This window comes from Lontra canadensis, unplaced genomic scaffold (genome assembly GCF_010015895.1).
Source record: "Lontra canadensis isolate GAN:19392208 unplaced genomic scaffold, GSC_riverotter_1.0 scaffold136, whole genome shotgun sequence".
Lineage (NCBI taxonomy): Eukaryota > Metazoa > Chordata > Mammalia > Carnivora > Mustelidae > Lontra > Lontra canadensis.
The window spans coordinates 285,160-302,466 of NW_022631130.1; the positions used below are offsets into that span (position 1 = coordinate 285,160).

At 39.8% G+C, this 17,307-nt stretch overlaps 1 protein-coding gene across 1 annotated transcript in view; it reads right to left on the minus strand.

Annotated features, from left to right (window-relative positions):
* Window positions 1–16,535, minus strand: part of MAP3K2 (mitogen-activated protein kinase kinase kinase 2) — an 84,255-nt gene extending 67,720 nt beyond the window's left edge. The window contains exon 1 of the mRNA XM_032843141.1: window positions 16,019–16,535. The gene's annotated coding sequence lies outside the window, so the exon portion shown is untranslated. The remainder of the gene's footprint in view (window positions 1–16,018) is intronic.
* Between the last annotated feature and the right edge of the window lie 772 nt (window positions 16,536–17,307).

Below are 17,307 nucleotides of genomic sequence, written 5' to 3' on the forward strand. Positions count from 1 at the left end.
ACCCAAAGAACAAATAATCCAATCAAGAAATGGGCAGAGGACATGAATAGACATTTCTGCAAAGAAGACATCCAGATGGCCAACAGACACATGAGAAAGTGCTCCATATCACTCGGCATCAGGGAAATACAAATCAAAACCACAATGAGATATCACCTCACACCAGTCAGAATGGCTAAAATTAACAAGTCAGGAAATGACAGATGCTGGCGAGGATGCGGAGAAAGGGGAACCCTCCTACACTGTTGGTGGGAATGCAAGCTGGTGCAACCACTCTGCAAAACAGCATGGAGGTTCCTCAAAATGTTGAAAATAGAACTACCCTATGACCCAGCAATTGCACTACTGGGTATTTACCCTAAAGATACAAACGCAGTGATCCGAAGGGGCACGTGCACCCGAATGTTTATAGCAGCAATGTCTACAATAGTCAAACTATGGAAAGAACCTAGATGTCCATCAACAGACAAATGGATAAAGAAGAGGTGGTATATATACACAATGGAATACTATGCAGCCATCAAAAGAAATGAAATCTTGCCATTTGCGACGACGTGGATGGAACTAGAGGGTATCATGCTTAGTGAAGTAAGTCAATCGGAGAAAAACAATTATCGTAAGATCTCCCTGATATGAGGGAGAGGAGATGCAACATGGGGGGTTAAGGGGGTAGGAGAAGAGTAAATGAAACAAGATGGGATTGGGAGGGAGACAAACCATAAGTGACTCTTAATCTCACAAAACAAATTGAGAATTGATGGGGGGAGGGGGGTTGGGAGAGCGGGGGTGGGGTTATGGACATTGGGGAGGGTATGTGCTATGGTGAGTGCTGTGAAATGTGTTAACCTGGCGATTCACAGACCTGTACCCCTGGGGATAAAAATATATTATATGTTTTTTAAAAAAAATAAAATTTATTAATTAAAAAAAATTTTGGAAAAAAAAAAGTTAACTGAAAAAAAAAAGTAAAAAAGAAAAAAGAAAGTGATTCCAAGAGAACAAATGCTAGCAAAAACAAACCAAAAAAACAAAAAAACCTGGCAAATGTGGTAAACCTAAACAAATATTAATTGTATGAAACAAGATTAAAATGATTAGTTCGAGGAATTGAACAGGACAAAGTAGAATTACTGGGCACCAGGGTAACTCAGTTAAGAGCCCAGACTCTTGGTTTTGGCTCAGGTCATGATCTCAGGGTCCTGAGCTCAAGACCCACTACGAGCTCTGTGTTAAGATTCTCTCTCCCCCCCCAGGGGCACCTGGGTGGCTCAGTGGGTTAGAGCCTCTGCCTAAGGCTCTGGTCATGATCCCAGAGTCCTGGGATCAAGCCCCGCATCAGGCTCTCTGCTCAGTGGGGAGCCTGTTTCCCTTCCTCTCTCTCTGCCTGCCTCTCTGCCTACTTGTGATCTCTGTCTCTCAAATAAATAAATAAAAATTAAAAAAAAAAAAAAGATTCTCTCTCCCCCTCCCTGCCCACCACAACCACCCCACCCTGCCCATGTTGTCTTTCTTAAAAAAAAAAAAAAAAAAGGAACAACGTAGAATTATAACAGGGAAATCGGAAATACAACAAAGAGACTGATTAAAGTTATTCACCCATCAAAATAGTCTTTTTCTGGAAACTTGCCCCTTGAACATCCCTGCCTCCAATCACCCACTGAATTACTAAGTGTCACCAAACTAGCACAGTGTGGTCCCACAGCCCTCACTAAACTGATGGCCTAGAGGTAAGGAACTGACTCAAGCAGGAGCAAACAGAGACAATCTCTAGAAATTACTAACAGACTACCAAAAGCAAACAGTAGGAATCAACAGGTACTGAGTTGTGCTAATGAAGGGCTACATGTCTTATTGATGCTTTGTATATCTTCTGAAATGCTTCCTCTCTTTTTTCTACCTGTCCAAACCATCTTTTAGAGACTCAGTTTAAGCCTTCCCTATCGCCCTCACCTGGTCATCTTTCCCTCTATAAACGACAGAAGTGGAAAATAATTATCCTCTCTTCACTGACAGTATGCTAGGCATTTCTTCTTTTTTTTTTTTTTTAAGTATATTAGGCATTTCACATACACTACCACTTAACCTAAATACACTAGCATGACAGCACTTGCTATCTCTCCACTCACTATGACAAAGAACCATCCTCCTTAAAGGATATTATTTCCTATTATAGCTTCCTAACTCGTCTATGTGTGTACATGTGTCCCTGCAGCCAGACTACATACAGCATGCTGAAATACAGGAACCATGTCTTCTACTTTATTCTTCTCACCATCCATCTCTCTTTCCTGCACTTCTCCCTTCCCCTTTCAAAATATACTCTTCCCTTCTCACTACTAATTACTACTTTAATAAAAGCTACTGTTATAATAGCTTGCACTGTGCCTATACTCTGCTAAATGTTTTCAAACATTTTACTTAATCTTCAGAACACCCCCATAAGGTAGATATTCTCTCCCCACTTCAGAGAGATGGAAAAAGGCTTGGAGAATTTAAAGAACTTGCTCTCTTATAGCAGCATGAACCTAGATCTATCAAATATCACAGCCCTCACTGTAGTTCCCCACCCACCCCACAATCAACTGCTGTGGCAGTTGGTATTATGCCAACCTGCTTAAGTTTAAACTACATTTCCCAGAATCCTCTTCCCATATGGCTCCAGGTTAAAGTTGGCCAGAGGAGGAAATTACTCTGAAGATCAGGGTTAGATAAACAGGTACAGAGTTGCCAGCAGATTCCACCATGTGTCTGCTCTCCCCTGCTCTGCATACAAGCTCTTCCTGATTGTACCTTGCTGACCAAACAGCACCCGCAGGTCCACCACCAAAAACCTGACTGGAAACCACAGAAGAGGTAGCTATGCAGAGGCAACAGCTTTCCACAGACTTTCCACCAGCTCTACTATATGGTTCTACTCCACCACCTGGCATACCAGACTCCTCAGATTTATCTACACTCTCACTTACCCATTGTACCACTGCTTAAGAAAGCCAATGACTGATTTTGATCTGCCAATTCCCCCTTAAAAACTCTGCTTTCTGAGCTTCTCCCACAACTGTGTAAGGTTTTACTCCTTTCACAAATCTCTTATTCCCTAATAATAGCAGTTCTCCTTCCATGACTGAACCCTAACTAATGCAACCACTTGAACTGCCTCCCATTTAGATATTTTTAAGTAATCTCTATACCCAACGTGGGGCTTGAACTCACAACCCCAAAATCATGAATCACATGCTTGATGTAATGAGCACTATGTATTATGTAAGACTGATGAATCACTGAATTCTACCTTTGAAACTAATAATACACTATGTTAATTAACTGAATTTAAATTAAAAGAAAAGAGTCACATGTTCCACCAACTGAGCCAGCCAATTCAAAGCCTCCTCCCAATTCAATGACCAAGAAATCTCTGCAAACTTTCCTTCTGAAATCTTCCTGCATAACCAAATCTAGGTCACTTGTTCTTTTCACAGCTTCTAATCAGGCCTTCTTTTAAGATTTTATTTGATAGAGACACAGGAAGAGAGGGAACACAAGCAGGGGGAGAGTAGGTGGGAGAAGCAGGCTTCCCACCAAGCAGGGAGCCCAAAGTGGGGCTCAATCCCAGGACCCTGGGATCATGACCCAAGCAGAAGGCAGATGCCTAAAGACTGAGCCACCCAGGCACCAAGCCTTCTTTTATTGTTCTACACTGCCCATCCTTGCTTCCAAACAAGCTGAAGTGTCCCTAATTCTAAAGAAATCAGGACACACATGGGTGGCTCAGTTAGTTAAGTGTCTGCCTTCAGCTCAGGTCATGATCCCAGGGTCCTGGGATTGAGCCCTGAGTAAAGACTCCCTCTTCAGCAGGGAGCCTGCTTCTCCCTTGCCCTCTGCACCCCCACCCCCATGCTCAAGAGCTCATGCTCTCTCACTCTCTGTCAAATAAAATATTTAAAAAAAAGAAAAAGAAACAATATCTCCCTACTTGATCCTCCCATTTACAAAAAAAGCAAGATTTAAATGACAGAAAACACTAGAGTGGGTATCAGATTAACATATTAGTATCAATTTATTAACTAGGAACAAAATAAGCTAAGAACACTTAGGTACGTCTATGCTCTGGTCGGAGATGTGAAGATGGAGAAACAAAGAACAAGGATATGGAAGGATTCTGAGAAGAAAAATATTTGTTGATGTGTGGTTTGTCCCAAAAGTTTTTTCCACTGGGAAGGAGGGAAGCTGCTTCTTCTTCTTTTTTTTTTTTTTCTTTTCTGTAATCATTTTGGGCTTATCCCAATATGTCCATAAATTATTTAAAAATTTCTAGTGGGCATTAAAGACTGAATGTACAATTTTTCCAATACTTTTCTGCCCCCTTTCCAAAAGCTTCCCTCCCTTTTCAGCTACAGTATTTTCAAAGTCCTGGTTCCCTATTCATAACATGAAAATAATTCAGTTCTTTGTTATTTTCTAGGAATCAATGTTTACTATGCTGGATTTTATCACTAAGCTGTCCACAGATGATTCTGATTTCTATCACATTAGTTCTGAAGTGATTCATTCACTCTTTCAACAAGCATTTTACGGAAAACCTACTACACGTCAAGTCCAACGCAAGGTATCCAGCTATAACATAACTTTAAGAGATCTCATTCTGACAAATTAGTCACACTTAAAGAGAGCACTTTATGCTCCAGATGCTGCCCTATAACAAATTTTCCCTGGACAATTGTCATCTTAACAACCGCCTCAAGCAGAAGAACTTCAATCTCTTGATTCTCTACTATTTTCTACTATGTTACAGGTTTCACAGGCTAGTCAGGTCCTTAAGAAATCACCTAGGGCAACTTTTTCAAATTCAGAAATGTTGAAGCCCTCTGTCACAGTCTATTTCTAATTAATGTCAGATTTGAGACTGAACTTGGGCTTTCCTACTTACCATCAGTGTTCAACAAACAGTATGGAATATAGTTTGTGGTACTCCCTTCAGGAAAACTCTAGCAAGAAATCCCTCTGGCACTTCCCTGAGTAAACCTCTCAATAGTAAGGCAGTATGCAACAGTCCATAACTACAGGCAAACTCTGTAATACTAATTAATAATACACATTACATGGTCTCAGAATGCAAAACTAATCTACCCTTTCCCAAATCATGAGACAAGATTATATAAACAGGGACAAGGTGGGTTTAGGGGTGAAGTTGTTAGAATGCAGCCATGTACTGCTTACAGACTAGATGGTTAACATCATACCATCTCTCAACGCAGATTTTTATCAACACTAAGGCTGGGCTACCTTCTACATCTTTTGTTTCCTTTTAGTTCTAAGCAACTCGGGAATTTTATTTATATATATAATAATATATATGATATATATCTTATATATTAAGAAGGGTACATCAAACTATATATAAAATATATGTCATATTATATAATAAAATATTACTAATTTAAAAAAAGGAGTCCACAGGCTATTTTCAAATGCCCAAATTGATTTAAAAATACATTAAAGCCATCACATGAATCATGATGTTAATCTCTCCTTAAATCAGAAACATTAGTCTCATTTCCTGCTGTATTAAAACAAAACAAAACAAAAATTTTTGTATTAAAACTCCACAGGGGTGCCTGAGTGGCTCAGTCAATTAAGCCTCTGACTCTTTTTTTTTTTTTTAAGATTTTATTTATTTATTTGATAGGCAGAGAGAGAGAGGGAAGAAGGGTCCCTGCTGAGCAGAGAGCCTGATGCGGAGCTCAATCCCAGGACCCTGAGACCATGACCTGAGCCAAAGGCAGAGGCTTAACCCACTGAGCCACCCAGGCGCCCAAAGCCTCTGACTCTTGATTTCAGCTCAGATCTTGATCTTAGGGTCACGAGTTCAAGCCCCACATGGGCCTCCATGCTGGGCATGGGACCTACTTTAAAAAAAAAGGGAGCAGCACCTGAGTGGCTCAGTCAATTAAGCATCCCACTCTTGATTTTAGGCTTAGGTAGTGATCTCAGGGTCCAGGGATCAAGCCCCATGTCAGGCTCCATGCTCAGCTCAGACTGCTTAAGATTCTCTCTCTCTTCCTCTGCCCCTCCACAACCCCTCCTGCACATGCTCTCTCTAAAATAAATTAATAAATCTTTAAAAAAAAAAAAAAACTCCACAAATACCATTAAAATGCAGCCAAGTCAGTCAAACTTAATTATAGTAATCACAAACTTATCAAATAATGATAATTAAGCATCTTTAGATCAAATCTGAAATAGAATATGACTTGAGAACATTTAGCAATTATTAAATAACAGCACAGAAGCAGTTATAAACTGACTTCATTTTAAGCTATAGATCTGTTCCCAAAAACTTATAAAAAAACAAAATCAATTCATACTTTTTCCATCGGCTCCTGTTAATAATTCCCAAAAATAATTTTTGAACAGTTTTCCACAGCACTGCTTCTGTGGTAGAGATGTTCACAAATACTTGATGTTCTTCTTCTGGGTATTTGGAAATATTGAACTTTTCCACCCTGTTCAATTCAAATACAGCCATGAGACTTCTGGCCAATACATGTGAGTGGAAGTGGTGAATGTTTCTCCCAGGTAAAAGCTTTAAAAGCAAGAGTATGCTTTTCACACATTCTATTTTTCTTCTGTCCTGGTATGAGATTTTAATTTATAATTTAAAAAAATATGTATCTGGTCTTTGTCCCCATTTCTGGCAAAGAGCTCAGAAAAACCAAGTTTGTTTGTTTGTTTTTTTAAATATAGTCGACTTGCAATGTTACCTTAATTTCAGGTGAATAATACATTGATTCAACAAGTTGTACTTTATGATATACTCATCATAGGTGTAGCTAGAATAATGTAGATGTCTTTTGTTGTTCATAACAAATACCTTTAAGCCACACCTCAGTTTATATTAATGAGATGACTTTTGAAAAGCGCCTAGTGATGGAAGCTGGCTGCCAAGAGGAACCATGTGATTAGAGGATTGGAACTCTGAGCTCCTTGCCATGGCTTTTAGGGAGGGAAAGGGAGCAAAAGATTAAGGTCAACTACAAATGCCTAGGTAAGAAGCCTCCGTTAAAAAACAAAGAGAATGGGGTTTGGAGAAGTTCTGGGTTGGCAGACACTCAGAGATGCTGGAAGAGTGGCACTGGAAGAAAAGATGGAAGCTCCATGGCCTCCTTCTTTCCCCAACCATTGCCCTTGCATCCTTCCATCTGCTTGCTTCTGGGTTATACCCTTTGATAATAAACCAGTAATCTAATATTTTCCAGAATTCTGTGAGTTGCTCTTACAAATTTACTGAACCCAAAAAATCCCAAAGATGGAAACCTCTGATTTATATAGCCCATTGGTCTGAAGCACAGGCAACTACCTAGCCTTGCCACTGGGTCTGAAGGGAGGGCAGTCTTAACCTGTCGAATCTGACAGTATCTTTAGCTGGTATTACAGAATTGTTAAAGGTGTGGAAACCCTTCCCACATACACATTTCTGGTGACAAGAGGTGTCTAAGTATTGAGTGTGAAGAGGTTCAGAACAAGCCCCCTCCAAATATACCACTTTGGCATGTGGATTAGTTTGAACTGAAGTCAATCAAGGCCCAAAAGATTAATGAAGAGATTTTTACCTCCCCTTAACTGCCTAAAAGAATTTAGATAGAGGGCCAGTCTATCTAAACTATCACCAGAGATAACTGCAAAGAATATGGGGAGCCATGGTAATTGCAAGGGAACTAGCAGGACCTGGAGATCAAATTCTGGCCCACTGTCTGCACAAAGCATGGCAAACATGTTTATCAAACATCTGCTCTTACCATCTTCCCATAAATTGTTGTCTTCCTCCCCCACTTTGAAGTATCAGACCCCTACCCCTTCTCCTCTGCTCAGGACAGCATAAGCCTCAACTGCCTGACTACCTGTAGGTTTCATATTCTTATGTGGCTTGCGTACACAATTCAGTTTATCAGTCTTATGGCAATTTACCAAAGAACCTAGAAGGATAAAACAAACAAACAAATTTCCTTCCCAGGAAGCACAATATAAAGGAAAAACACACTACAATGTATTTTTCCTTTACCTATGGCAACCAGATATGTTCCAGATAGTAGCTGCTAGCAAGTGAGGCCCCAAAGTAAGGATTCAAAGTGGGATTCAAAGTGGGATTCAAAGTAAGGATTACACTATTGAGCAGAAGCAGTCCAACTGACCCTTAGTGAACACACACCATGAGCAAAAAATAAATCTATGCAAATGCCTGGGTGGCTCAGTGGGTTAAGCCTCTGCCTTCGGCTCGGGTCATGATCTCAGGGTCCTGGGATCAAGCCCCGCATCAGGCTCTCTGCTTGGCAGAGAGCCTGCTTCCCCCTCTTTGCCTGCCTCTCTGCCTACTTGTGATCTGTCAAATAAATAAATAAAATCTTTAAAATAAAAAAAAATTTTAAATCTTTAAGCCCCTGATTTTGAGGGTTATTATTCATAGCCTATTCAGAATGATAATCTAAAACTTAATTTAAAACTAGACTGAAAATTCTTCATGTTCATTCTCTTTCTCAATTCTCTGACCAAGTGCATTAAACTCTTTCAAATCACTTCTCTTAGATACCAGAAATATTAACATACTCCCTATACCATTTACTTAATATGGACCAGTTTATTCTCATTCCACTGAAAATTGCACGTAATACAAAGAAATCATTCAGATTTACCCCAATAGTTATCAGAAATCTCTGATTTAACAATTATAAAGAATGAGAGGTTAAGTGTAGTATCTGTAGTTGAGCGTATTTTCCAAAAATTATGTTGGCCCTACCCCCAGAAAATTGCAGTGAAGCTACTTCCAAGGAGAATGCTTCATGTAAACAATGTGGAGGCTGAGAAAGGCTAAGGAACCCTTGCTCTAACTAGAAAAGCAAAGCAAAATCCCCAACAATGAACAAGATTCTTAACACCTCTAAGCCTCAATTTCTTTGCCTGTAAAAATCAGAATATGATCTACCATGGTTACTGTAAAATTAATGTGTGTAAGGCTTCTGGCATGTAACAGACATTCAAATGTTACTTCTTCCTCTCAAGATACAGTCTGAAATTTGTAGAAAATTGTGTGATATCCTCAATGCCAGAAGACAGACATGCCTTTATGAAACATAAACAAAAGCTAAAGCAAAGACCAGGCTGAGATCCAAAACAAGGATGTGAGTGGGGGGGGAAATGGGAAAAGACCAAGGATTACCAAGATAATAGAAATTCAACTACAGAAATACTCATTAGATGAAAAATATTTTTTAGTACACATTGGAGGGCAAAAGAGCAGAACTGTGGATGTGGTTATGCAATCACATTGTGTCAAATACAAGCAGCTCTCCTAGAATGCTAAGTAAAATAATAGAGATGAAAATACTGAGAAATTATGACAAACATGAAGGATGGAGAATGGAAACCTGAAAACTATACACATTGCCAAAGAACCATAATACAAAGAAAAAACAAAGACACAGATTGGGGGGGGGGGAGTGGAAGAACTGAGATAAAATTGAGATATAATGACTATTAGCTTTCAATCTACATTCTCTATTCACTTAAATATCTGTATAATACATACATCCATGAACTCAGAAATAGAAGGCAATCAATCAACATTTTCTTATCCAACCTCCTTAACAAACCAACTTGGCAAATTAACCAACACTCTCTACCTCTCTATAATGTCTTCCGATAAAATATTGGAACATTCAATATTAATTAAGCTTATTTTTTATCAAACCAGTACATTTCTGCACTCATCAACATACCAAGAATCAAATATGTCTATGTATTTGTTATAATTATACAGTTTAAATATTATATAAATCAATGAAATTGTGACTGTGAAGACAGTTTTTGTTTCCATGAAAATGAAGTTGAGTGCTTAGAAAAACTCAAAGGCTAGTTTCAAAAAAACTATTGTTAAAGTGAGAATAGGTGAATAAATTGTAAAAGACTAAAAGGAATAATCATACAATTCTAGATGGATCACATAACTCAGACTTCATTGCATATCCATGTTTTTTTAAATAAAATATTTAAAGTAAAAATGTGTCATTTTTAATTCCCCTTATATTTTTAAAAAATTAAACTAACCATCACCATTCCTAATCACATCAAAAAGAATGGTTTCTACATACATTAAAATAGACATAACCTAAGTGAACTATGGGAGATTTTTTTGAACACTTTTTATATGCAAGGCCCTATACTAAACATATTATCTCATTTAAACCTCATGACAAACCTACAAGTACCATTATCTCTATTTTACACATAAATGAGACACAGAAAGGATAAACACCAGAGCTCACATTCAGATCTGACTCCCAAGTACAAACTCTTTACTGATTACTAATTTTTTCTTCTTTATGTTTTCTATATTTAATTTTTTTCAATAAACATTATAATCACCATCAGTAATCTGTAGAGTTTACTAATGTTAACTCACTTCAAGTACTATCTTCTCTTCAAGGTCTTCTAAAATGCTCTCCCCATCCTGGTACATAGCAGGCACTCCATGAATGGTAATGACAGTACTCTGGCGAGTAAATCTAATTTTCTGGTTGCCCTGATAAAGCAGAGAGGCAACAAGGTGCGATTGTTAAGAGCACAGATTGTGGAGCTAGGCTGCCTGCATTCAAGCTCCACCTCCACCAAGCACAAGAAGTGTGAACATGGGCCAGTTACTTACTATCTCTGTGCTTCAATTCCCTAATCTGTAATAGGAGTATAATAATAGTAACTAATTCACTGGGTTGTTAACAGGGATTAAGTGACTATCTTAAATAAGTGCCTAGAATGTAGAAAATGCTCATATTTGCTAAATAAACAATACCACAAAGGAGAACAAAGAAAACAACCAACAAATTAAGAAACCTTTTGTAAATGATCAGTGATTAGGTAGGCACCACCTTTCAAGAATCTTAAGACACTATGAAAAGAGGTCCCTTCTGTCAATTCTGTATTTATTCAATAAACATTTGGCCCCAGGCATCTAGGTGCACCAAAATCAACAAAACACTGCCTCTGTCCTTGAAAGAGCTAACTTCCTAATAGAGGACAAGGAAATAATTATAGAACTATGTGGTGAGTACCATGGTAGAGGCAGGTGCAGTGTGCTTGAGGAGCATTCAGAGGTAGTGGTGATGAGGAGACCTAATTTGGGAATTACCAAAAAATGCTGATAAAATCGTATCTTAACCTATTTTTTAATTAGTAATTATTAATTAAAGTCCACACAAATCACTAACTGTACAAATGGGGAAAATTACCTTTAAAAAAACCTCTCAAAATTTATAAACCACATAATGCTTATAAAATTAATGGTACTATGGGGTGCCTGGGTGGCTCAGTGGGTTAAAGCCTCTGCTTTCGGCTCAGGTCATGATCCCAGGGTCCTGGGATCAAGCCCCGCATCGGGCTCTCTGCTTAGTAGGGAGCCTGCTTTCCTTCCTCTCTCTGCCTGCCTCTCTGTCTACTTGTATTCTCTGTCAAATAAATTAAAAAAAAAAAAATTTTTTTAAATTAACGGTACTCTGAATCTCAAACAAAACACTCTTCAGCACTTAGAAGAAAGGCAGTGTGCAAGTCAGAGAAAAGATTCCAAAGATTCTACCCTATCCTGGCAGTTGGGAAGACAAAGCGTAACCAAAAAATTAAACAACAATCTAAGAGTTAAGTAACAAGAAACTGACAACAATACAAAATACAAAACCAATCCATGATTAACGTCATAAAAAATACAGTCAACCAATATTCCCAATAAATCCCAGGGATCTACAAGGCAAAAAACAAAAAACTATACAGACGCGTTTCTTATAAACTAAGTATGTGTACAGATAGAAAGCTATACTTCACACAACACTTGAGAATAAGGGGAAAGATTCTTCATTTCTATATATACAGTTCATCCTGACTTACAAAAAGGTGTGAAAAAACTTCATGTAAACTGTTTAATGAATTAAATCATATTTTTTAAAGAGATTATTTATTTTAGAGAGAGAGATGAGAGCACTCGTGCCTGCAAGCACCCATCAACTGTGGGGGAGGGGAAAGGAGGAGGCAGAGGGGGAGAGATAGAGACTCCCAAGCAGACAACCAGAGAGGAAATCAAGAGTTGGGACATCTAACCAACTGAGCCACACAGGTGCCCCTAAATCATATTTTTAATATGAGAATGTGTAACTTAAGTAAATCCTATTACAAAACTTCTCTAAAACAGTAACGTAAAAAAAAATTTTTAAAAACCAATAACCTGGGGCACCTGGGTGGCTCGGTGGGTTAAAGCCTCTGCCTTCAGCTCAGGTCATGATCCCAGAGTCCTGGGATCGAGCCCCGCATCGGGCTCTCTGCTCAGCAGGGAGCCTGCTTCCTCCTCCTCCTCTCTCTCTGCCTGCCTCTCTGCCTACTTGTGATCTCCGTCTGTCAAATAAATAAATAAAATCTTAAAAAAAAAAAAACCTATTAAATGTCAGTTAATTAGTTGGGAAATAAATTCAATTTTATATTACATATATTTGATTTATTTCTACCTGGCTTAATTAAAATGAGGTTCACCTCTAAATGTAGCCAACATACCTCATTATCAGAAATCACAGTATTCATAAAATAAATAACTCACAGGAATGTAACATACAGCATAGAGAATATAACGAATAAAATTATAATAACTTTGTAAAGTGACAGATGGTATCTATAGTTATTGTGGAGATCATTCTGTAATGTAAAAAATATTAAATAACTATGATATACACCTAAAACTAATAGGATACTGTGTATCAATTATATTTCAATAAAAATCAATTCATAAATGTTTATTAACTTGGTCATTACAGAATGAGAACACTAAGTGAAGTCAAAAAAATTTTAAATTCTTAAACTTCCTAGTGGTGGAATTACAATTAGAATTCAGATATTCTGACCCTCAATCCAGTGCTCCTTGCATTATACCAGAAAATTGAGAGTTTTCTCAAAATGTTTTTAGTAAATCCATTCTTCCTTTACTATATTTCTAGTTATTTTTGTCTGTCAACAAATATTGGCTAAGAAAAACTTAAACACACTCCTTCAGTGAGAGTCCAGGAAAAGAGAGGCATTGAGTTTTTCCCATTTTTCAGAAGCCAGGTTTGGTTTTTTTAAATTCATAACAGGAGATACCTTGAATTCACAACTAAAAATGTTAATTTATAAATTTTAATTAATGATTAAAAATTTTTAAAACCCACAAAATCAGAATCTGATTAATATAGTTGTATAGGATATTTTATAATTCCTGTGATTTTTGTTTCTATATATATACCAACAAAAGAGTAACACTGAAATTCAAAAGTTTAGCCTAACAAGAGTCAGCAATATATGCTACAACTATTGAGTGACAGATTATTGGGGAACAGCTAGCACTACAGTGCTAATTTATCATGCCAGATTGCTAACTGCAGTTGGGAAAATAAACCTTACCTTAACCCCCATAACCAAGTGATCAAACTCAGCATCACAAATAATGGGACTTGACAGTATATGACCTGATGGGAAGCAATATGAACTACACAGTATCACTTAAGGGTTATTCTTGCCCAAAATATTTAATTTGAAATTAATCAAGCCTTTAAAGCTAGCTTACAGTTAACTAATACAGGGGAACAGAAGAACACACTAAATGACACTATTGGGGGGGCGGATGTTGCGGAATCAGACAAATAGAAAATGTAACTCATTTTATAAGACCACTGGCTTGATCTTAAAAAAAAGAAAAGAAAAAGCAACTTCATTTTAAAAGGGGGAGGTGAAACTGTTCTAGATTCAAAGAGATCAAAGAGACTTAACCACCAAATGCAGTGAATAAATCTTCTATCTTGGTCTGGTGTGACTGGGTGTGAAAAAATCATAAATGACCAAACAGTATACACAGAGAGATTTAAATATGAGATTTAAATATGAATGTTAGGTTACGTTAAGGAATTATCAATTAAGAAACTATCAACTAATTACTGATCGGAAAGTATGAACTAAAAAAATTAACAATAATGGTATTTTGACTATCTTAGGAAATGTCCACCTTTGGAAATGTATGCTGACATATTTAGGGATAAAGTGTCATAATGTTTACAGCTTAGTTTCAAATGGCTGAACCAAAAATAATACACACATATTTACAGATAAAGTAAATACAAGATGTCAATACTGAATCTAAAGGATCATGATTCACTCTATTAGCAATTTCCTGTATGCCTGAAATTATTTCATATTTAAAAAAAAGTTGGGGGAGGATACGGAGGAGCCCAGAGAGCTCCAGTTCTACAAAGGAAAAAAAGATGAACCCAAAACCAAAGCTGTCAGGACCCTAACGTGGCTTCATTTTAACACAGCATCTATTAAGCACAGTTTACCGCTTTGGTAGCAGCAAGGTGAACTAAAAATGAAAGATCCATTAATAGACTCAGTCCATAATGTAATCCAATTTTTAAAAATAAGCCTTTAACAGTTACTTCTCTCAAAAGAAACACATGGAAATCACACCAAGATAACCATTCTATAATGGTATCACACTCAATATAAATCAACAGGACTCAAAATAGTTCACATTTTAACCAAACAAATCAATCTATGAACTAACCACTTGTCGACTCTATAATCTGACCTTTTCTCCACAGAGACAACACAAAAATATTCAATTACAAATTTTCTTAAACCTGATAATATACTGGAGAAAATCAGAGTACTGTAATTGGATACATTCCTTAAATATTTCTAACTATACATTAAGCCTCTGCTATTCAAAGGAATCTATTAATATTTTTTTCTATAAAAAGAAATATCCTTTTTCCTAACGATAATCAAAGAAATAATACGAGCCAATGCTAAAATGACAATTTTTGGTTTATAACCACTTATTAGTCACCACACACCAATGAAAGGGGAAAAAAAAATCACACCATTACAAGATAAATTTCTACGATATTCTACACACTAATTTTGACAACTCCGAAATATTGCATAAGACTGCACCAATTACTAAGTATGTTCAGCCATTGCCACACAAGTCAGCAACAAGTTTTGCAATAAGGAAATCTCAAGCTAATAACCTAACTGCGAGTTCCCTGTATTTGTCAAGAACAAACTGCACAAGTAAAATTTAACTTTTCAGGACATATGCATTTTACCAATTATATTTATTTTTTGTGTCATCCTTTTTTAATTTTATTACATTTCTTTTTTTAATAAAAGTTAATTTCTTTTTTCTGTTCTGTTAATTTTTTTTTTTTTTTTTTTTTTTTTTACTGCAAACGGGTAAAGGTGCCCGGCGCCACCTTTTAAAAGTAATTTTTAAAAAGAAAAAAAAAAAGCCAAGAAAATTATTTGGCTAAGCTGCAGCAAAACACACTGAACAGCCTAAGTACAAGAAAACTACATATACCTACGTTTAGAATTTACTCCTAGGAAGAAACTCTCCAACTATTCTCATTTTCCTCACATAATTTTTTTCAAGACTCAAAAATACAGTCCTACGGAAAATACATATATGGGAATCAAGGCTTCCCGAATTACCAGCTGCAATGACCTTGGGCAAATTCCCTAATCTCTCCGAGACTCAATTTTTCATCTGTAAAATGGGGAGACACGTACCGACCTCATTGTGCTGAGAAGACGAAGTCAGACAAAACAAGACAACTGCCGGCCGAACGGTAAATCCTAAAGCTTAAGAATCACCCCCCCACCTTCCCAATCAGTAGATTATCACAGTGTGACAGTGCAAAGACAAGCACTTTTTCGCTTACTCCATGTAACACTTCTTCTCCCAGAGGGCAACTGCAATCTTCCTTCTAAAATCCATGCAAAGTACGTGTCTGACAGCTACACAGCCCAGCAGTCTACTGCGCTCAGACCTGCGGCTCGGGACAAGATTCAGGGACCCCCGAAATCTCTCCACCCGGAGGACAACCACCTAGCGAAATCCCTGCCTGGGGAGCTGCGCACAGGCCCGCCACGGCCCCCGCCCCACACAAACACAGGCACGTACCGGCCGTTCCGCGGGGACGTAGGGAGCCGCAGGCCCGAGGAGGGGCAGCCGCTGCCTCCGAGCCCGCCCCTCCGCCCCCGCGCGGCCTGTCACCGCGCCCCCCTGTCGCGGGAGGCCGCGGGCCCCCGGGGGCCGGAGGGGCGCGCGAGGAGTCTGGCGCGGGCCGGATCCCTCCTTCACATGGAGCCCGCGCCGGGCGGGGTGGAGTGCGCGTGGACGGTCGCGGCCGACCAGGGCCTCTCGGCTCCCCCTCGGTACTTCTAGCCGCCGCGGCCCCGAGGCCCGCGCGAAGCTGAGCAGGAAAGGAGGAAGCCGTGGGCCGGGCGCCGCCAGAGGCCGGAGAAGGGGCAGGAGCGGCGACTCCGCGGTTGGAGGTGCCGGGCCTGCCGGTCGTCGTCGTCGTCTTCGCCCTCGTAGCCGCCGCACGCCGCACGACCCCTGAACACCGCACCCAGCGGCCGCACCACTTTCGTCAGGCGCCGCCGCTGAGGGCAGCGAGCCGCCACTACACACGGACCCGTGACGTCGGGCGTAGCGCGGCGCACGTCATGGACGGCTCGCCTGTGCGCGCGCAGCCCTCCGCCCGCCGGGAGCGGAACCCGCCACGGGCGCGCGCGCCCAGCCTGCAACGCCGCACGCAGGCCGAGAGGACCGTGCCCGCGCCTGCGCAGTGGCCGGCTGCGCCCACACACGCTCTGCTTCCCCCAGCGTTGGGCAGTGCGGGGATTCCCAGGCCCGGTCAGCCCCGGCGCGAGCCCCGCCCCTATCTCCCAGCCGCGGCTCGGGTCCCCGCGCGCCGGGCACACGCACGCGCGTCTATATCCCCTCACCTTCTGCGGGAGTCCTCGGCGCCGGAGACTTCCAAGCAAACCCAGGGGAGTGTCTCCTGCGTGGTCTTTAAGCCCGGCGCGGAGCAGCAGAGCAATGAAAGACTGCGAGCGACTCTGAGTCCGTAGCATGTTGTTTGCAGGCAACAAGCCATCTGCCTCTTGATTTTCGGACTTCATTGCAGAATTTTTTTTTCTTTTTTTTTTTAAGTCTTTATTTATTTATTTGACAGAGAGTGAGATCACAAGTAGGCAGAGAGACAGGCAGAGAGGAGGAAGCAGGCTCCCTGTTGAGCTGAGAGTCCGATGCGGGGCTCCATCCCAGGAGCCTGGGATCATGACCTGAGCAGAAGGCAGAGGCTTTAACCCAGTGAGCCACCCAGGCACCCCCAGAATTTTTTACTGAAGGACTTTAGAAATTACTGTCAGCTTGTCAACTAACAGTAAACCACGCCCACCCCC